This window comes from Canis lupus, chromosome 28, assembly GCF_003254725.2.
Source record: "Canis lupus dingo isolate Sandy chromosome 28, ASM325472v2, whole genome shotgun sequence".
In the NCBI taxonomy this organism is placed as follows: Eukaryota; Metazoa; Chordata; class Mammalia; order Carnivora; family Canidae; genus Canis; species Canis lupus.
The window spans coordinates 2,080,781-2,102,676 of NC_064270.1; the positions used below are offsets into that span (position 1 = coordinate 2,080,781).

Below are 21,896 nucleotides of genomic sequence, written 5' to 3' on the forward strand. Positions count from 1 at the left end.
GTCCGCCCCCGACCGCCCCCGACCGCCCCCGACCGCCCCCGACCGCCGGGGCCCGGGGGAAGGATCGCGCCGCCGCGGCCCGCCCCTCGGCGCGCCGTCGTTGCCCGGCAACAGCACAACGCCCCTCGCCCGCCCCGGGAGGACACGTGACGCACGTGTCACGTGAGGAGACGGTGGCGTCCTCCCGCCCGGGGGTGTAAACAGGCCCGGTGGCGGCGGAGCTGCGGCCCTGCGGCGTCCTGGTGTCCGGCATGCTTCGGGCGGGCCGGGTCGGCCCATCCGGGAGCTCAGCGCCCACCTGAGGTAACTCCTGCGGCCTCGGGACCGGCGGAGGTCGCGCCGCTGCCCGCAGCGGACTAGGCCGGCTGAGCCCCGGCCCCGGCAGGGGGTGTGGCTGCCGGCGGTGCAGTCCGCGACAGGTGGGCTGGGCGGGGCGGGGCGGGGGCGGCCGCCGAGGCCGGGGCTCCGTAGCGCCCTGGGTCCCCGCCCCGGCGTGGAGCCGGCCGAAAGGCGGCGGCGATCCCGGGCCGTGGGCTCTTCCGCCCCGGCTGCTCGAGGCTGCCCCTGGGGCCCGGCCAAGCCGGGGGCCGCAGGATCCGTCGGGAGCTGAAGGCCTCGGGCTGCCCGCCGGGAGTCCCGGGTGAAGTCCGGCCCTTGAGGGCCGTGAGACCTTGAGCAAGTCAGCCTCGCGCTAGCCCGGGTTTCCACACCTGTGCTGAGTGTCTGGACTAGGTGATCCCTGAGGACCTTCCACCCCTGACGTGCGTGATCTCGACAGAAACCTGCATAACCTGCGTACTTTGGAAGCTGCCAGAGGGGAAGCTTAGGTAGATATTTGTCTTTTAATTGCTAAGTTCCTGTTTGTCTTTAGATTTTTCATCTGACACGATTTGGATTCATGTTCACCTGGGTAAAGTTTTTAGTAGAAAACGTATTACCTACTAGGTCGTCATGGTTTATGTTGCTGCCTTTTCCCCCAGGCCTTTCTGACGCAACAAAACCTTTCTTAGAACCTCTCTGGAAGCCTCAGTTACGGAAAGGAGGGCGGGGGGTGTGTGCCCGAGTGGCCCAGTGGGTTAAGTGTCTGCCTTCGGCTCAGTTATGATCCCAGGATCCGAGGATGGAGCTCCCACATCAGACTCCCTGCTCAGCGGGGAGGCTGCGGCTCCCTCTCTCTGCCCCTCCCCCGCTTGTGCTCTCTCGCTCGCTCTCAAATAAAGAAATAAAATCTTAAAAAAAAAAAAAAGATAAAATCGAAACCTTTGTCTGCTTTACTGTCTTCCTGTTCCACTGCAATACTTCTGAAGGCCTCCAGGGATCACAGGTTGAGAAGCACTGCTGAGGAAGGGTTCTGTGTTTGTTAATTTGACAGGGTCTGGAAGATGAGTCTTTTGCCTACATGGAGTTTTCCATTATTTTTCCTTCAATTTTGTTTGACCCTGTGTCATGCAATTAGAGAGACAATTAGTATATTCTGCACATAGACTTGGAAAAGGCCCCAAATTTCCAATGGACCTTTATCTTTCCATCTTTTCATTTCTTGCGCTCCAGGCCCAGGGAAAGTAAGTGTATATTTATAAGAGTTGTACCTGATGCTCATTGCTGGCTCAAGTACAGAATGGGAGTGGAAGACTTTGTGCAGGACTTTTATTTAGACCCAACTGAATGGACTAGGACATTTCTTCGGAAAAATATAAAAGTTGAGAGAATACATGACCCAAAGTCTTTACTTACAGTCATGGAATGATTTGAACAAATTACAAATTTTGAAACCCTGGATTTTGAGAGAACTGGGTTTTAGGAGAAAAAGAGGTCCTGTTTCATATAGTGAGTGAACGTATAAACAATATGAAGTAGTAGTCTGTAGACCAAAAATTATCAGGATGATTTTTTAAGTTAAGAGAAATGCTTAGTTTTCTGGTTAGTTGTTCTCGAAGAAAGGATTTACTGAAATCTGAAGTTTGATATTGAAAGAGAAAAACTGTAGCCTTTTAAAGCTTGTCCACTTTGGTGCTTCTGTGAGAGGAGTCAGCATTGGAGGTTGAATAGACTATGAATGGAACCCAAGGAGACCTAGTGAAATATGTTTTTTTGTTTTCAAAGTAAACTCACTTCCTTAATCTTTGATGTGGGTTTAGGTAAGTCACTTCTTTCTTTAGGTCTTAGTTTCGGCTACAAAGTGAGGAAATTGAATTGATTACTGCTCCATTTTTTTTTTTTGGCTTTAGTTATGGTTGCAAGATAAAATACAGATAACCTAGTTGAAATTTGAATTTCAGATTAACCGTGAAAAAGTTTTTAGTATAAATATTGCATAAGGTATGCATTACTAAAAAAAAATCCATTGTTTATCTGAAATTTAAGTTTAACTGGGCTTACTGTATTTTTATTTGCTAAATCTGGCAAACCTTCAACATTTTTGTCTCCTTTATTTTATTTTATTTTATTTTATTTTATTTTATTTTATTTATTTATTTATTTATTTATTTATTTATTTATTTATTGGAGTTCAATTTGCCAACATATAGCATAACACCCAGTGCTCATCCCATCAAGTGCCCCCCTCAGTGCCGGTCACTCAGTCACCCCCCGCCCCCCGCCCACCTCCATTTCCACCACCCCTTGTTCCTTTCCCAGAGTTAGGAGTCTCTCATGTTTGTCTCCCTTTCTGATATTTCTCACTCATTTTTTCTCCTTTCCTCTTTGTTCCCTTTCACTATTTTTGTCTCCTTTAAATTAGCTCCAGGAAGAAATTACAGATGCATACACAGGAATGGATTGGTTCAACCAGTTATGACTCCCTGTTTATTATCAGCCATAGTGGCTAGCTCTTGAACAGCTCTGTTTCACTTGTCCCCCCGTGAAGCAGTTCTTTTTCTGCCGTAAGCACATAATGTTTAGGTTCATACTCTTGGTGGTAAACAATTTATATTTTTAATAAAAATTTTTAAAGAATTTTTATTTATTTATTTTAGAGAGGGAGAGAGCTTGAGCAAGCACAGGGGTAAGGAGTAGCAGAGGAGAGGGAGAGAAAGAGACTTAAGCAGACTCCAGTTGAGCGTGGAGCCTGACTTGGGGCTTCATCTCATGATCCTGAGATCAGAACCTGAGCTGAGACTAAGAGTTGGATGCTCAACAATCTGTGCCACCAAAGTGCCCTGGTAAACAGTTTAAATATCTGAAAGCAAAAAAAAAAAAAAAAAAAAAAAAGTTGCTAAAATTTCTAAATGTAACAAGTTTGAGACATGAAATGGCATGTACTATTTTTTTTTTCTATGAAAGCTACAACTCTACCTGTCCTCCAGTTATATGACTGACTTCAAGACATGTTCTAAGGCAGTGGACTGTACTGGTGGTGAATAATCTCTCTGGAAGTTATTATGCCTTTGATTTGGCCGCCTGTGGACATGGAAAATAATCAGTGTATGCTCTATAAACATTATATATATATTTAAGATTTTATTTATTTATTCGTGAGAGACACTGAGAGAGGCAGAGACACAGGCAGAGGGAGAAGCAGGCTCCTCACAGGGAGCCTGATGTGAGACTTGATCCCCAGACCCTGGATCACACCCTGAGCCGAAGGCAGATGCTCAACTGCTGAGCCACCCAGGCATCCCAACATTTTACATTTTATATTTTAACCAACTATTAATCTTGTATTTGCTATGTCTTGAAGAGTTTCAATGTTGAAATTCTTTTTCAAGGAGTATAATTATTTAATTCCTCAGTTTTTGAGAGTTTTAAAGAAAACCCAGGCCAAATCTTTACTCACTTCTCTCTGAAACTCCTGAATTTTCAAATTCATTTATTCAATATAAATGAAACTCAAAAACTGAGAGCCTTCTATGAGTCAGGCTGATAGAATCAGTATTCTAGACCTTTAGGTACTTATCTTTGACAGAGGAGTTAAATCACATGCATTCTAGGCATAATGTGATAAGGGCCTTGAGGTAATCCAAATACAGTGGAAATTGAGAGGAGAAGAGCCCATCAAGTTGATAGCTTGAGTGGCAGAACCTCCTAGAGGAGGTAGTAGTTAAACCAGATCATGGGGATCCCTGGGTGGCGCAGCGGTTTAGCTCCTGACTTTGGCCCAGGGCGCGATCCTGGAGACCTGGGATTGAATCCCACATCGGGCTCCCGGTGCATGGAGCCTGCTTCTCCCTCTGCCTAGGTCTCTGCCTCTCTCTCTCTCTGTGTGACTATCATAAATAAGTAAAAAACAATTAAAAGAAATAAACCAGATCATGGTTGAGAAGACAGGCTTATAGAAAGGGAGAAGCAGGAAAAGGCAGGGAATCCCTCTTCTCAGTTTTACAAAGCATTACACTTTGTTGGGTTAAAAATAATGGATAATATTGTTTATATGTGGTTTTTGGTTCACTATGATACTCATTTGCATTAAGTATATTGGAATTACAGAGATCTTTATATATCAGTGTAGCTCCCTGAAAAATTTGTTTATGAAATATATCACACATGCAAAAATGTATTATTTGCATATATAAACTCAAAAATCAGAATATTATCACACCATTGAAATCTTTGTGCCCTTCCTGACTAGACACCCCCTTCCTTCCCTTCAGAAGTAACCACCTTACTGAATTCTATCATTTCTTTGCTTTTCTTCATGAACTTATTTTAGTATGTACACTCCCCCCACCCCAAACAGTTTACTTTTGTATGTTTTTGAACTTTCTGTAAATGGCATCATACTATGCAGATTTTTTTCTATGACTTTTCCACTTAGGTTACTACATTTCATTCATGTTTTCCCTCCCCCCACAAGGTCCACCCATGTTAGTTTTTACCAAGTGTAAGGATTTCACTGAGGTAAACACCTAGGATTGGAGTTGGTGCTTGTAGGTTATGGGCATCTATAATTTTCTAAATATTGCAAGTTACCTTACATTGTAGTGCTGTTTTGGTTGCCTCCCCTCAGTGTTTAAGAGTTTCTGTTGATATCCTGTCTACATGCTCTCTTTGTTGTTTGATATGAGCAAATCATATCTACTAATGAAAGTCAAGTATCCAGAGTATGTAAAGAAGTCTTACACCTCAACAAAAAAACCTTATTTTAAAAACAAAGGATTTGAATAGACATTTCTTCAGACAAGACATATGAGTGGCCAGTAAACACCTGAAAAGAAGCTTGATCTCATTAGCCACCAGGGAAATGTAAATCAGTACTGCAGTGAAATACCATGTCATACCCACAGGGATGGCTATAATCAAAAGACAGATAATCACAACTGTTGCAGATAGTGGAGAAATTGGAATCTTCATACACTATTATTGAGAATGTAAAGTGATGCAGCTGCTTTGGGAAACAGTCTGGTACTTCCTCAAATAGCTGAACATAGGGATAGCAAATGACACAGCAATTCCCAGGTTTATACCCAAAGAAAAATTAAAATATATATTCACAACAACTTATATGCAGATGTTCACAGCATCAGTATTCATAATAGCCCAAAAGTAGAAACAACTTAAATGTATACAGGTTGGCAAATGGATATAAATAAAATGTGGTTTATATATATACAGTAGAATATTACTCAGCCATAAAGTATGAAGTACAGATTCATGCTACAACATAGATGAACCTTGAAAAGGTGATACTAAATGATAAAAGTCACAGAAGGCCACGTATTATATGGTTATGTTTACACAGAATGTCTGTCTAGAATATACAAATCTATAGAGTCAGAAAATAGATCAAGTGATTGCCTAGTGCTGGGAATTGGGCTGTGGGTAGACAGGAGAATTGATAATGAGTAATGGTTTTTTTTGTTTGTTTGTTTTTGTTTGTTTGTTTGTTTGTTTTTTTTTTTTTTAGGATGGTGAATGTCCTAAAATTGATTGTGTGGTGGTTGCACAATTCTGTGAATTGTACGCTTGAAAAAGTCATTGGTGGAAGGGAGGATATTTGATTTTAAAAATGAAGACATGTTTAAAATGTTTTAAAGATTCTCTTTGTCCTTTATTTTTCTTATCTTTTAAAAAATGTAAAAGATGTATATTTATTAACATACGAAGTTATTGGAAATATTGTTATATCAAGAAAATCAGGCCATAGAAGTTTCCTTCTATTTTTTTTAGAAGTTTCCTTCTAAATGTTTTATGGTTTTAGCTCTTATATTTAGGTCTATGACCTATTTTTAGGGGTTAATAGCATATGTTGTAGGAGGTAGGAATCTAGGTTCCTTTATGAATACATGGTTGCTTAGTTATCATTTGTTGAAAAGATTATCCTTTTCCTATTAAATTTCTTGTTTTTTATGTGTGCTTTTTGCCCATTGCATTATCTTGCCATTTTATGTTGGAAATCAACTGGTGATATATATATGGATCTGTTTCTGGACTCACTATTCTATTAAGTTCTGTCCTTTTATCAGTACTGTACTGCCTTTCTTACTGTAGCTTTATGTGTGGTTTGAAATCAGTTAGTATAAATCCTTTACCTTTGTTCTTTATTTTCAAAGATTTGTTTCAAAGAACTATTTTTAATTTTGTAGTGTACATGTCATATACATATTTTGTCAAGTTTGTATCTTAATGTTTTATATTTTTTGATGTTATGGGATTGTAATGTAAATGGGATTAAAAATAATTTTCCACTTATTCATTGCTAATATACAGAAGTACAGTTGGTTTTGTTGGTATATTACCTTTGTATTTGGCAGCCTTTATAAATTTACATACTATTTCTAGTAGTCTTTTGGTTACTTTTTAAGAATTTTCTATATATGCAGTCACTGAATAAAGACAGTTTTACTTCTTCCTTTCCAATCCGTATGCCATTTCTTTGTCCCTTCTTGCCTGCCTTCTTTCTTTCCTTTTTCATTTCTTTTCTTTGGCTTATTACATTTGCTAGGACCTCAAATCCAACATTATGATAGAAGTGGTAAGCAGACTCTCATGTTTTTTTTTTTTTTTTTTTTTTAATTTTTATTTATTTATGATAGTCACAGAGAGAGAGAGAGAGGCAGAGACACAGGCAGAGGGAGAAGCAGGCTCCATGCACCGGGAGCCTGATGTGGGACTCGATCCTGGGTCTCCAGGATCGCGCCCTGGGCCAAAGGCAGGCGCCAAACCGCTGCGCCACCCAGGGATCCCTCATGTTTTATTCCCAGTCTGAGGGAGAAAACATTGAGTCTTATGAATGATACAAAAAGCAGTAATTATAAAAATTTTTATTTTATTATTTTTAAAGATTTTGTTTATTCATTAGAGACACACAGAGAGAGGCAGAGACATAGGCAGAGGGAGAAGGAGCTTGATGTGGGACTCGATCCCAGGATCACGACCTGAGCCAAAGGCAGATGCTCAACCACTGAGCCACCCAAGTGCCCCTATAAAAATTTTTAAACGTTAAATCAGACCTAATAAAATTTAAAAACTTCTGCATTTTAAAAGACACTGCTAAGGGGGATCCCTGGGTGGCTCAGCGGTTTGGCGCCTGCCTTTGGCTCAGGGCGCGATCCTGGAGTCCCAGGATTGAGTCCCGCGTCAGGCTCCCGGCATGGAGTCTGCTTCTCCCTCCTCCTGTGTCTCTGCCTCTCTCTCTCTCACTGTGTGCCTATCATAAATAAATAAATAAAAAAATTAAAAAAAAAATAAATTAAAAAAAAATCTTTAAAAGACACTGCTAAGGAAAATAAAAGATTTGCTAGAGAATGGGAGCAAATATTTGCCATTCATACATCTGGCATAGGACTTTTATCCAGTATATATGAGGAACCTCTATAAATCATTAATAAGGCAGACAATCCAAATTATAAAATTGGTAAAAGATTTGGGCAGAGGGCAGCCCAGGTGGCTCAGCGGTTTAGCACCGCCTTCAGCCCAGGGCGTGATCCTGGAGACCCAGGATCAAGTCCCACGTCGGGCTCCCGGCATGGAGCCTGCTCCTCCCTCTGCCTGTGTCTCTGCCTCTCTCTCTCTCTCTCTCTCTCTCTGTCTCTCTCATGGATAAATAAATACAATCTTTAAAAAAAAAGATTTGAGCAGAGATGTCACAAAAGAAGATACTTAAATTCACAATAGGCATATTTAAAGTTCTCAATATGTTCAGTCATTAGGGAAATGCAAATCAAAATTATAAACAACTCTTTGCTTATGAGAATGGTTACAATTGAAGAGATTGATGATACCAAGGGTTGGTGAAGGTATAGAGTGACCAGAACATACATGAATTACTAGTAAGAGTGTATAATGATACAGGCACTTTGGAAAACAGTGTGGCAGTTTCCTGTTAACTTCTACATTTATGGGATGACCAGCAGTTCTTCTCCTGGTTATAAAATAAAATGTGACATCACAAATGACTTAGACCCCAATGTTCAGAGATCAAAACTGGAATAGTCCAAATGTTTATCAATAATTACACAAGGAACAGTATTCCACAGTAAAGGGAACTACTGATAATATCATGGCATGAAATTGAAAAACATTTTGCTGAGCAAAAGAAGACACAGGAGAGTACATACTGTATAATTCCATTTGATTTATCTTAGAGCCAACAAAACTAATCTATAATAAAGCAGATTAGTAATTACCTAGGTGGGAGTGGGAGGAATTGACTGCAGAGGAGCAAGAGGAAATTTTTTGCAGTGATAGAAATGTTCTGTCTGAATTTTAAGTGGTTAGTGGTTATACTGCATATGTTTTTGTCAAAACTTTTCCAATATTACACTTAAAATGAGTGTATTTTATGTAAATTGTGGACTCAGTACAGCTAATTTTAAAAAGCAAGTGTGTAAATAGCATTTATACAATAAGCGCATATGTGTTGTAATTTTATGTAAAAATTTTAAATGTATGTATACATACATGAATAACAAATGTCCAGAAGGATAGTCAGTAAATTGTTACTGATTGTGTCTAGATGGTGGGATTTTAGGTGATTTTTTTTAAAAAAATGATTGGACTTTCATATATTATTTGAATTATTTTTCTCATGAACATGTCTTGACAAAAGGAAAAAAAATTGTTACCTGGAAGTTTTATTTCTAGATGTTTTCATATTTTAGATATTGAATAAGCATTATAATAATTATGAAATATGTCTAGAACTTAAATGCTATTAGTCTGTAATCACCACGAATTGGGAACAAAATCTTACATTATCTTTAGTGCCCCTGGTCCCCATCTCACCCCATCTTTTTACCTCCCCACAGACATACTAATGCCCTAAATTTATGTTTGTTATTTCCTTGTTATTTTTCATAGTTTTATCATATTTGCCTCTTTAAGCTATGTTCTTTCAGTCTTCACAGTGTTGAACTTAATAACTAGAATCACAGTGTGTGGATACTTTCATCACTTGCTTTTGTATCCCACATAATATGAGACTTGAGACTGACCCGTATTTCTGTAGGTGGCTGTAGTTCATGGATACATCACTGTTGTGTTGCATTACATTATATGAATATTCCATAATTTGATCTTTGTACTCTTGGTGAATGATTGGATTGTTAATTTTTTTCTGTTATTAGCAGTGGTTATGTGAACTTTTTTTGAAGTTTATTTATTATTTTTGGTAATCTCTGCATCCAATATGGGGCTTGAACTCATGACCCTGAGATCAAGATCTGAGCTGAGATCAAGAATTGGATGCTTAACCGACTAAGCTACCCAGGCACCCTTGATTTTTCTCATTTATAACAGTGTTGAAGTGCCTGTTTTCATATGTATGTTTCTGAACATTCGTGAAGTATTAGTACCGTATAGAGTCCTAAAAGTGGAATTGTCTGGTCAGATGAGATTTAAATTGTATAGTGGCAATTGTTGCCCAAATGTTTATTTCAATCTATACTTCCCCTAATGTGTAGATACCGTTTTTTTCCATTCCCTTGCCCATATTATGTTACCAATCTCTATATTTTTTGTATTTTAAAATTAATGTTTAAGTTTTCATCAAAATATTTGGATAGTGTTTAAAAATAATGAACACAAAGGGTTTATAATGAACACAGAGGCAACTTCTGTTTTCTTATTTCTATGGTAGTTTACCTCCATAGTTCTAAACTTAATGCTTATACATATTATTGATTTACCAGTTTTAGATTTTGCATTCCTTTCGTGTTATGTGGATTTGGGCATCTTAAATTCCTCACTTACCTTTACTTCATTCCAGCTGTGATTATAGCTCTATTCTAACTGAAATAGTAGTCAGTGACCACTTGAACTTAATTGTTCTACAGAGCCAAGTAGTAGTGTGTGACTACTTTTTTCTAATGTTTTTTTTAAATAATAAATTTATTTTTTATTGGTGTTCAATTTGCCAACATACAGAATAACACCTAGTGCTCATCCCATCAAGTGCCCCCCCTCAGTGCCTGCCACTCAGTCACCCCCACCGCCTGCCCTCCTCCCCTTCCACCACCCCTAGTTCGTTTCCCAGAGTTAGGAGTCTTCCATGTTCTGTCTCCCTTTCTGATATTTCCTACCCATTTCTTCTCCCTTCCTTTATATTCCCTTTCACTATTATTTATATTCCCCAAATGAATGAGAACATATAATGTTTGTCCTTCTCTGATTGATTTATTTCACTCAGCATAATACCCTCCAGTTCTATCCATGTCGAAGCAAATGGTGGGTATTTGTCATTTCTAATGGCTGAGTAATATTCCATTGTATACATAAACCACATCTTCTTTATCCATTCATCTTTTGATGGTCTAATGTATCTTTTTAAAGTTACCTTGTGTTTTTTTTTTTAAAGATTTTATTTATTTATTCATGACAGAGAGAGAGAATGGCAGAGACACAGGCAGAGGGAGAAGCAGGCTCCATGCAGGGAGCCCGACTCGATCCTGGGTCTCCAGGATCACACCCCAGGCTGAAGGCGGCGCTAAACCGCTGGGCCACGGGGCTGCCCAGTTACCTCATTTTTTTTAAGTGACGTAACTTTTCATACACATATTCTTAAAATTTTTTTTACTAGATGCTCTCTTATATCATCTATAGTATCTTTTCTATCAATCTCTATAATTTTCTGGAGGTCTTTCCTCCTAGAGCCTTCCATCATCCTGCTTTAATGTGAGCCTGAATTCTCTAGGCTCACTGCTCAGTCACTATGTGGGAGACCTTTATCCTGGCTAGTTTCCCCAGAGAATCGTCTATTCTCTCCTTGCGTATTAGTCTTGGTAATTTAAGCTCTTGCTCCTCAAAGTGTATTCCATAAACCAGCCACATTAGTATTATCTTGGAGCTTGTTAGAAAAGTAGAATCTCAGGCTGCATCCCAGATCTGCTACATCAGAACAAGATGATTCATATGCACCAAAAATTTTGAGAGCCTGGTGCTGTGCTATACCATGGTAACAGCAAAAACAGCAACAACAAAATATTGTCATGCGTAATCTAACACAAGGTGAATGTAACTCCTTTAACTATGCCATCTGCCTCCAAGACGAAGGTTGAAGAGACTGCTGGATGGAGGATCTCAGTGAATGTTTGTAAGGGCCTAGAAGTGGACAAATATTACTGTCCTTATATTATATTGGCTGGGAATCTGTCAACAGGCCTCTCTCATAATTGCAAGAGACTGGAAATGTAGTCTCTGGTTTGCCTGGGAACAAGAAACTATGTAAGTAGATGAATAGGGTTGGCTCTGTTTCAGTTAGTCATTCTGGTCCCCAAACTGTTTAATTTTTTTTCCCCACACATAGAGCACACTAATCCCCTATCCAGCCAGTCATTGCCTTCAGTTCAAAGTACAGGATCTTTAAGTGATGCCTGTCAGGTCCATATCAGCCTTTCTTGTTCAGGTGAGTGAAGAAGACATATTTCTCCCTATCCCCCCCCGCCAAAAAAAGTATTATAGTAAGAATACAACATGATTAGTAAACAATTCCACTGGAAGGTGAAACATATAGAGACAGTAGTCACTCTTCTGTAACAGTTCTTTGTTTATGGGCAGACATTATAAAGGAAGGTTTCCATCCCTGGAAGGAAAGGATGTTTCTTAATTAGACTCTAATTTTTGTTCCTTGAGACAAACTCTCATGTTCTTTTTTGCTTCATTGCCCCAGGGATCATCCTTTAGGAGGTTCCCCCCTCCCCCATTCGCTTATTTGGCCACATCCCACATCCACATTTTATGTTCTGTGCATGGCCTCCTTGGGTATGGTGAAGTTGGTCTTTTTGTAGAAGGTTGGACTCCCAGAGATGGCTTTTAGGTCTTGAACAGTCAGACCTTCTAAATCTGGCCTTGTAGTTTTTCTGCCAGTATATTTCCCTTAGAAACTTAGCAGACTTATTATCCATTTGCTTCCAATCAATCACAGTGCCAATAACCAAGTTAATTTTTGGGACATAGTTCTCAAATCTACTTTATTTTTCTGCTTTTTTGCTTCCACTCCTCTATCTTGTTTCAGTGGAAGCCATCTATATAACACTGCAATCTGATTTTCTCTGAGCTCATTTTTTCTTGTAATACCCTGCTAGAAATAACCAGTAGTAACCAACACACACTATAGTTTTAAAGTTTTCTGCTTTTCCCCCCATAGGGCTTAAAGTTTATCAGTTGTGTGGTTTGTCTTCTGAGTTAGAGCCATCAGCAGAGTTTCTAAATATTTTCCTTTGCATAACATGGATCATCATCTTTTCATTCTCTAATATGAAGTTCCTCATTGCCGACAAAGTGATGACTAAATAAATACAACTTATTTAGGTTTTTGTTATGACAGCACCCTGCTTTTGGTAGCAGTTTTGGTTGGGGAGGTGGCCAGGGGACCAATTGCTTTATTTTTAGACTTTTATTATATCTCTGTTTTTTAGCCTGTAGCTTGTTCCCACTTATAACTTGAAGCCTGAGCCCATTAGTGTTTTATAGGGAAATTAATTCGTTTTGTATCTTTATCCATCATTTCATGTATTTTACATTGTGGCCCTATTTAGCTGGCTAAATTATTATTTCCATATTTTCCTGTCTTCAAAAAATGTGTCGAAAAAATTTTTTTTGTCTGCTTGGGTAGCCTTCTTATTTATACCTTTTTTCTTTAAATTTTCCATTTTGAGGTAACTGTAGGTTTATATGCAGTTGTCAGGAATCCTGTTTAACTTGCAGAGGGATCCTGTTTAACCTTTATTCAATATCCCTCAGAATTAACATCTTGAAACTCTACAGTAAAATATCAAGACCAGGACACTGACATTGTTATAGTCAAGATGCAGAATATTTCTGTCTCCCCAAGAATTCCTCATGTTGTGCTTTTTATAGCTATACCCACTTCTCCCCACACTCACCGCCTTCTTCACCCCTGGCAATCATTAATCTGTTTTCCCATTGCTAAACTGTTGTCTTTTTAAGAATGTTATATAAATGGAATCACATTTTATGACCTTTTTGGATTGGCTTTTCAAATTCAACATTTTCTGGATATTCATTCTGGTTATCCCATGTCCAAATAGTTCTTTTTATTCCCTTTTTGTTGCTGAATAGTATTCTGTGGTATATGCCATAGATGTACTGTAATTCTGTACATCCAGATGTACCATAATTTGTTTAATCATTTGCCTATTGAAGGACATCTGGTTGAATAAAGCTATTACAAGCATTTGTGCACAGGCTTTTGTGTGACCATATTACTTCATTTCTCTGAGATAACTGTCCTGGAGTGCATATAATGGGTTGTATGATATTAACATGTTTAGTTTTTTGTTTTTTTAATATTAAGCAAGCTCCATGCCCAACGTGGGGATCAAACTCATGACCTGAGATCAAGAGTTGCATGCTCTACCAACTGAGCCAGCCAGGTGCCTCTCACATGTATATCAATTAGGGAAGAATAGACAGCTTTACTTGGTTTTTTTTTTTTTTTTTTTTTTGACAGCTTTACTTTGTTGAGCTCTAGTCCAGGTACACAGTATGTTTGTTTGTTTGTTTCTTCATTCATTCATTCATTCATTCATTCTCTGGTTTCTTTCACCAGTATCCTGTGGTTTTCAGCATAAAAGAGCTTTGTTTTATCTTAAGTATGCCATTTTTAAATGATTATGAATGTTTTATTTTTAAGTTGTGTCCTTGTTTTCATTGCTAGTATATATAAGTAAACTAATTTTAGTATGTTTATCTCATATCCTGCACATTGCTGAACTCACTTATCCTGGGAGTGTTTTGGTAGATTCCTTGGGATTTTTTTTTACATAGATAACTATGCCAACTGCAAATAGGTCAATTTTATTTCTTACTTTCCAAACTGCATGCCTCTTATTTCCTTTTCTTGCCTTATTGCACTGGTTAGAACTACCAGCAACATATTAAACAAGAGTTGCCTTTTTCCCAGTCTTGGGAGGAGGAGGGGAAATGGTTGATCTCATCATTATATGTCATGTTAGGTGTAGGTATTTTTTTTTTTTTGGTAGATGCTTTTTATCAAATTAAGGAAGTTCTTTTTTCATATTTTTTCTGAGAGTTTTTATCATGAACAGGGGTTGAATTTGGCTATTTGCATTAATTGATATGAACATGTGATTTTATTCATTAGCTTCTTAACATTGTAGGTCAATATTATAGATTTCAAAATATAGATCAGATCTTACATCCTTTGAATAAGCCTCATTTGGTCATGATTTATAATTCTATTTATATTTGCTGAATTCTATTTGTAAATACTTTGTTAACTTTTTCTTTTCTGTTTAGAGAACATAGGTAGCCATTCAATTCTTTTAGAGTACATGTGTTAGTGACACATTCTCTTAGTTTACTTTTATCTCAGATGTCTTGACTTCCCTCTCTGAAGGATATTTTTGTCAGATATGGGTTCGGAGGTCATAGTTCTTTTCTTTCAGTCCTTGAAAGGTGTTGTGTCTCTTCTTACTGGCTTCTCTGGTTTCTGATGAAGTATTTGCTCTCATTGAAATGATTTTCCCCTTGTAGGTAAGGTGTTGTTGCTTTCTCACTATTTTCAAGATGTTTTCTTTGTAGTGTTCAGAAGTTTGACTATGACAGTGTCTTGGAGGGAGTTCTTTAAGTTTATCCTGTTTGGAGTTGGCTCAGAATCTTGAGTCTGTGAGTGCATACATCTGCGGACTTTGGGAATTTTTAGCCATTATTTCAAGTGCTTTTTCAGCTCAGACCTCTGGGATGACATGAATATTAGCTGTTTAGGTATAATCCCACAGGTCCCTGAGACACTATTTATTTTTTCCCACAGTCTGCTTTCTCTCTGTCATTCAGATTGAGTAGTTTCTGTTGTTCTTTCTTCTGGTTCACTGACTCTTTTCTCTGTTCCCACCATTCTGATATTAAGCCCATCTATTGATTTTTGTGTTTTGATAATTATATTTTTCAGTTCTGAAGTTGCCTTTTGGTTCTTCTTTGTATCCTATATTTCTTTGCTGAGGCTTTGGTTTTTTTTTTTTTTTTTTCCCCAAACACAGCAGTGGTGGGGATGAAAGTCCTCACAAGTTACTCAGCCTTCTCTAATACCATCCTGATGGGGATATTGGGATGCCTTGTTGCATCTTGGTAGGAGTAGAATTCCAATTTATCCTCTGTCTTTGCTGGACTGAGTAGGGGTGTAGCTGCAGTTTTTTCTGTGGTGTATGGCTGGAGTAGGATGTCTAAAAGTTTCACTGTCTTAAAGTTTTTTGTCTTTCTGGGCTGACCCTTTTCTACTTGTTGGGTTAGAAAGAGTTGGCTTTCCGTGGGGCTTTTTTTTTTTTTTTTTTTGTCCGTACTCCTTGGTGTTTTTGAATTGCCAGTTCTTCATCTGTAAGTTTGAATTATATAAAGCAAAAAGAAAACCCTGGGAACTCAACATCATGTTGTTTCTTGAATCCTGAGGTCCCTAGCTGGTCTGCCTTTTCTGCCTTTCAGAGCTTTTATTTATTTAATATATAATGTCCACAGTTTTTAGTTGTATTTAGTGGGACAAATAGGGAAATGTATATTTACTCCATCTTCCCAGAAATGTAACCTTTTTTTAAAAGTCATTTTACTGTCATTTTAATAGAGTTTTGGTGGAACAAAAACTAAACTTAAGTGTTTAATCCATACTTTTAATATTTATTAATGTTTTAGTACATTTGTATGAATTAGGCAGATTATATATTTTATTTGCTTAGAGCTTATTTTGTTCATGGTACACAATATGTGAAAGGCCATTGAGAAATTATTAAGGGTATAAAACTCTGCTTGGCTAAGATTTCTTAAAAAGCTCCATTCTGTAAATGAATCCTTTCTGTATTATTCCTAGAAAGATTAGATTGCTTTTAGGTGAATTTCTTCTGGGTAGTTGATGTAGAAAATCATACATTAATACCATAACCTGATTTTTAAAAGAGACACATAGAAAGAGGCAGAGACACAGGCAGAGGGAGAAGCAGTCTCCATGCAGGGAGTCAGATGTGGTACTCGATCCTGGGTCTCCAGGATCACGCCCTGGGCTGGAGATGGCGCTAACCCAGTGAGCCACTCAGGCTGCCCCCGTAACGTCATTTTTAAGTTAAAATGACATTTTATGCCAGGAATACTGGCATAATATATCCTTTAAGTTTATAGTTTATAAATTATAATTCTTATGCAATTATCTTTTACATTTATCTTGATTTGTTAAAAATAATTTTACTATATTCTCAGGAAGGATAGCTTTTATATTAGATTCTATCAAAGCATTAAAATTTTCAAAAATTACTGGAAATCTTAAGTTTGTTAATTCAGTTGAGATAATGTTAGGAATGTTCTAGTACTTACCTAGGTAGCATTGTGGTTAAGGATATGGGCCCTGGAGCCAGCTTCAGTGCTTACTGTATGAACTTGAGCCTGGGTTTACCATCCATATAGTGGGGATTATAGCAATTCTGTTACTTCATAGGGTGGTTGTGACAATGTGAAGTGTTTTTTTTTTTTAACTTGTTAAGACTGAAAATTATTTTTAAATTATAAAACTTTAAATAAATTATGTAAATTCTGTTAGTTACATAGCATACTCTACAATTCATATAGTTCTGAGGGCATTAGGCTTAAGAGGTAGGAAACCTGAGTTCCACTTCTGGCTTTCCTGAGCAAGTACCTCTGGCAAGCAACCTTGACCTCTGGCAAGCGGCAACCTTGCTTTCTCTCTCTTTGCCTTATTTTACTCATTTATAAAAGTGGGCTTAGATTTGAACTAGTTGATCTCTAAGATTCCTTCTGGTTCTTCCATTCTGTTTTTTTGTCTCCCACTGAATCATAATTGAGCTAGCCCTAACACAGTTCATGAGGAGAGCATATTTTACAGCCTGGAGAAGAAAGAAGAAAAAGACTTGGGTAGGGAAAGCATGGTAATCTTATAGAAACACCAAGAGCTGATACATTGATAATTAGATTTGTTTCACTGATTCTAACCTAGGGCCAAACTAACACCTGTGGATCATAGGGAAGAGCTCTTGACTCAGCATGATGGACATGTTCTAACAGATTCTTCTGCACCAACATTGAAATGGGCCACTTTAAGTGCTTCCTAACACTGCAAGGACAAAGGCCGAGGTCAGACTGGTAGTGGTGCTTCAGAGTCAGATCAAAGTTATTTCTGCCTCAGCCAGGGATGGTGCTGGATAACTTCTGTAAACCCTCTAGCCTCCCATAGGTGGAAATCATGACATGATACAGTTGTTAAAATAATTGAGAAAAACCATATTGTCATGTCCAAAGTGCTCAGACTTTAACTGACTTATAACAATGACATTCATATTCTAAATTGTTTTCTGTTGTTTTTTTCTTTGGGTAGAAGTGTGAGACTAAGTATTATTTGTTCTTAGTTTTGAAAATGTTGCTCCTCCTAAGTCTTACGTAGTTTTGGATGATTCATCTGGGAAGAACAGCACTCTTACTTTCTTTGTTTTGGCTGATCTGTGAATGTTTGCCCCTTTTCTTTTAAGCTAAGCTAGGAACTGTGAATTTGGTTCTTTGGTCTTGTTGACATACCAGGTAAATTTGTCATTGTTGGTGGAGTGCATTGCCAACTGCTTTGGAGATGTTTACCAGTCTGTGGGGACAATTTTGATAGTATTATCATCTTACAGTTTCTGCTAGGAAGCAGTCTTTGAAGAAGAATATGTAAGGGAGCAAGCCCTTGGGGGAAGAAGGTGTTCTTATTAAATAACTTATTGAATTATTCTCTTTTTCCTACTTCCTGAGGTAGAGTTTGGTCACTAAAGGAACAGTTGTCTCACACTCTGACTTAGCATCTGGTTGAGGAGGTTGTGTGTGTATGTACATTTCCTAAACTACTTCAGGTCTCCTTTACCCACTGGGTATCCTACTTCTGAGTTGGGATTAGTGGATAAATCATTTTACAGCAAGTTTTTAAGTGTTAGCACTATTGAGATTTGGGGCCAGATAATTCTTTGTTGTGAGGGGCTATCTTGTACATTATAGGATATTTAATAGCATCCCTGGTGTCTTCATACTAGATGCCAGTAGTACCCCCACAGTGAACGGCAATCAGAAATATCTCCAAAAGTCCCTGGGTGGCAAAATTGCTCTGGTTGAGAACCACTGACTTGTGGATTCTTCTCCAGCAGCCCTCTGCCACAGTTGTGGTCATCCTACTTCCATCTGGTTTCTCCATGTTGTTCGTCTTGCTCATGGCTTCCTCCTTGTGACTGTGCTCTGCTCAGCTAATTAGGTGGAATGTTGCCAAGTGGAAGGTGGGGAATAGGGCAGAGAAGTGGAATCAATGGGGAATAGGGCAGAACTGGAATAAGGTGTGGCCCTGGGTAATGGCTAATCAGTGTAACACACAGATGGGTGTGTTTTTTGGTGGCAGCTAATGATTAGACTTAAAAAAATTTTTTTTAACATGAAAGTGAGCTGATAGTGACAGTGGTATCATGCTCATCAGGTATGTGATGTCTTAATGCTGTCTGAAGCCTGCCTTGGGAGTCTGGGGTTTTGAAACAAAGCTCTAGGGATGTTCTCTCTTTAATGTTTTTATTTGAAAGAAAAAAAGAGAGAGACTGCTTCTTGATGCACTTCCATGTTTAATTTTCATTTCATTTTCAAGGTGACTTTTTTTTAAAAAAGATTTTATTTATTTATTTATTTATTTATTTATTTATTTATTTATTTATTTGAGAGAGAGGGCACGTGCGAGTGTACAAGCGGGGAGCAGGAGGGGGAGTGTACATTGGGGAGCAGGATGGGGAGAAGCAGGCTCCCTGCCAAGCAGGGAGCCTGATGCAGGGCTCTATCCCAGGACCCTAGCCAAAGGCAGATGCTCAATTGAATGAGCCACCCAGGCGCTCTTTGATGTGACCTTAACAGCTAGATAGTTAACAGTTTTTTTTTAAACATACATGAAGCAGAGTAGGAGAATTTGTAAATATGAAGCAGCAAATGTTTGTTGAGTCCAACTAGGGATGGTGTCATGTCTTCAAGAAAGGCTGAGTCCTTTCTTCTGAAGAGTGAGGCAGGTAACTTGGAATGATGCCACCATGTAAGGAGTAAGTAGCTCTGTCTCAGGTGGTAAAGGGTGGACAAGAAGAGATCTCATAGATAACTTGAGACTTGGACCAGGTGTCCACACTCCTTGTCTATATTCAAACAATCAGTGTTTGTTATTAGTATTTTTATTCTGTGTTTCATGAATTTTTTTTTTTTTTTACCTAGACTGGGTCATCCATGAATGCTTGTTTTTATAAACTTTATTTTCTTAACATTTATTGCTTAACAGTCCCCATTTTTCTTTCAGTGACTGCATATCGTATTTGTGGTTATATTCTAATTTACTTAGCCATTTGCCTACTGTTGAGCATACAGCTTGCTTTAAAGAATTTTGCTACTGTAAATATCCTTTGATGAATATCTTTGGGCATACATTTTATTTTATTTTATTTTATTTTATTTTATTTATTTTATTTTATTTTATTTTTAATTTGTATTTATTTATGATAGTCACACACACACACACACAGAGAGAGAGAGAGAGAGGCAGAGACACAGGCAGAGGGAGAAGCAGGCTCCATGCACCTAAAGCCCGACGTGGGATTCGATCCCGGGTCTCCGGGATCGCGCCCTGGGCCAAAGGCAGGCGCCAAACCGCTGCGCCACCCAGGGATCCCTGGGCATACATTTTAAATCCACCGTTCAGATGATTTCTTTTGGGGACAGTATTATGTGCTAGAATCACTGGGTGAGATGGTGTGGATATTTTTAAGGCTTTTGATTTGTATTTCTGAACTGCTTTACTGAAAGATTTTTTTTTAAGGTTCGAATTAACACTCTCACTAATAGGGTTTTGAGTGGCCATTTTCAGGCATACTTACCAAACTGATTTAAGAGGTAGAAAACATCTCATCTTTCTTTGCCTATTTAAATTATTAATGAGTTTGATATTTTGTTGTTTTTCCTTTAAAAGTTTATTAGTTTTTCTTGTAAATAAGCTATAGATACCTTTTCCCATTAATATTTTGGGGTATTACTTTTTTCTGAATGTTTTATACAGTTTCTTTATATATTAAAGGAAGTAACCTTTTATCTGTCATATTTGTCAAAAAGTTTTCCAGTTTTTCAATTATGTCTTTTGTTAGGTGTTACTTTTTATTTTGATATGGTTTCAGACTTACAGAGAATAAGGAGAATACAAAGAATTACCACATATCTTTTACCAAGATTCACCAGTTATTTATATTTTACCCATTAGCTGTATCATGCTCTCTCTATGGATATATATAAATGCAAGCTTTTCTGATTAATTTGAGTCTAATTTGTATGTTTCCCAAGAACCGCGACATTCTCTTATATAAATACAGTAAAATATTTGTCAGGAAATTAAATAATCAGGTACACGAGTGTAACCTAATTCATACATCATATTGTATTTTTAACAATTGTCCCTATAATGTCCTTTATTCTTTTGTTTTTCCTGTCTACTCTGCAATCCAGAATCACACTGAATTTTTTTTCTATCTTCATACATCATTTTATTGCCTTTTCCAAAAATTATCTGACAACGTGCCAAAACTAACACAACCATTTGGAATGGGCGGAGATTGCAAACTCTTGTCCTTACTGCGTGGACACAGTTTCCTTGTTTAGATGATATAAAAATGCCAAGTTGGTATAGCCATAAAATGAGTTGTGATGTAAATGATGGTTAATAAGTCAAGCTGCCTAAATGAAACACTGTGAGACAGTTGAGTTACTGACACTGCTGGAAAATGGGATGGTGGAAAACAGCCATGGTGAGTTCAGGTTTCTTCAGTCTCCTTTAATCTGGAGTAGTTCCTCAACCTGTCTTTGTCATTCTTGATATTGATGTTTAAAAAAATATTTTAAAAAATTGATTGGAGAGAGAGCACAAGTAGGGAGGAGAGGCAGAGGGAGAGGGAAAAGCCAACTCCCCGCTGAGCAGGGAGCCTGACACAGGGCTCTATCCCAGGACCCTCTGAGATCAGGATCTGAGCCCAAGGCAGATACTTAATCGACTCAGCCACCCAGGTGCCCCAGATACTGACATTTTTGAGGAGTACAGCCTAATTATTTTCTAGACTGTCCCTCAGTTTGTGCTTATCTGAATTTTCCTCATGGTTAGATTCAGATTGTATATTTTAGACAGGAAGAAAGCAAAAGTGATTTTTATTTTTCTCAGTGCAGCATAAGAGGAGCCATTAGATGATAGGTAGTTCCAATATTGCTGGTAAAATCGAACACTTGGTTAAGTTGCTTTCTGTTAGATTTCTCTGTTGTCAAGATATAATTTTTTCTTTTGAAGTTGGTAATTCTTGACACTATATAAATACTGTGTTCCAAAGGGATGGAAAAATATTCCATGTTCATGGATTGGAAGAATTAATATTGTGAAAATGTCAATGTTACCCAGGGCAATTTACACGTTTAATGCAATCCCTATCAAAATACCATGGAATTTCTTCAGAGTTGGAACAAATTATCTTAAG

At 38.1% G+C, this 21,896-nt stretch overlaps 1 protein-coding gene across 4 annotated transcripts in view; it reads left to right on the plus strand.

Moving 5' to 3' along the window:
* Nucleotides 1–143: 143 nt before the first annotated feature.
* MARCHF8 (membrane associated ring-CH-type finger 8) overlaps nt 144–21,896 on the plus strand; it is a 157,979-nt gene continuing 136,226 nt past the window's right edge. Inside the window, exons 1-2 of one of the 4 annotated variants that reach the window (XM_025466392.3) lie at nt 150–303; nt 733–827. The gene's annotated coding sequence lies outside the window, so the exon portion shown is untranslated. Of the gene's footprint in view, nt 304–472; nt 828–21,896 lie in introns of those variants that run through there. The other 3 variants (XM_025466393.3, XM_025466391.3, XM_025466399.3) reach the window with 3 other exon arrangements.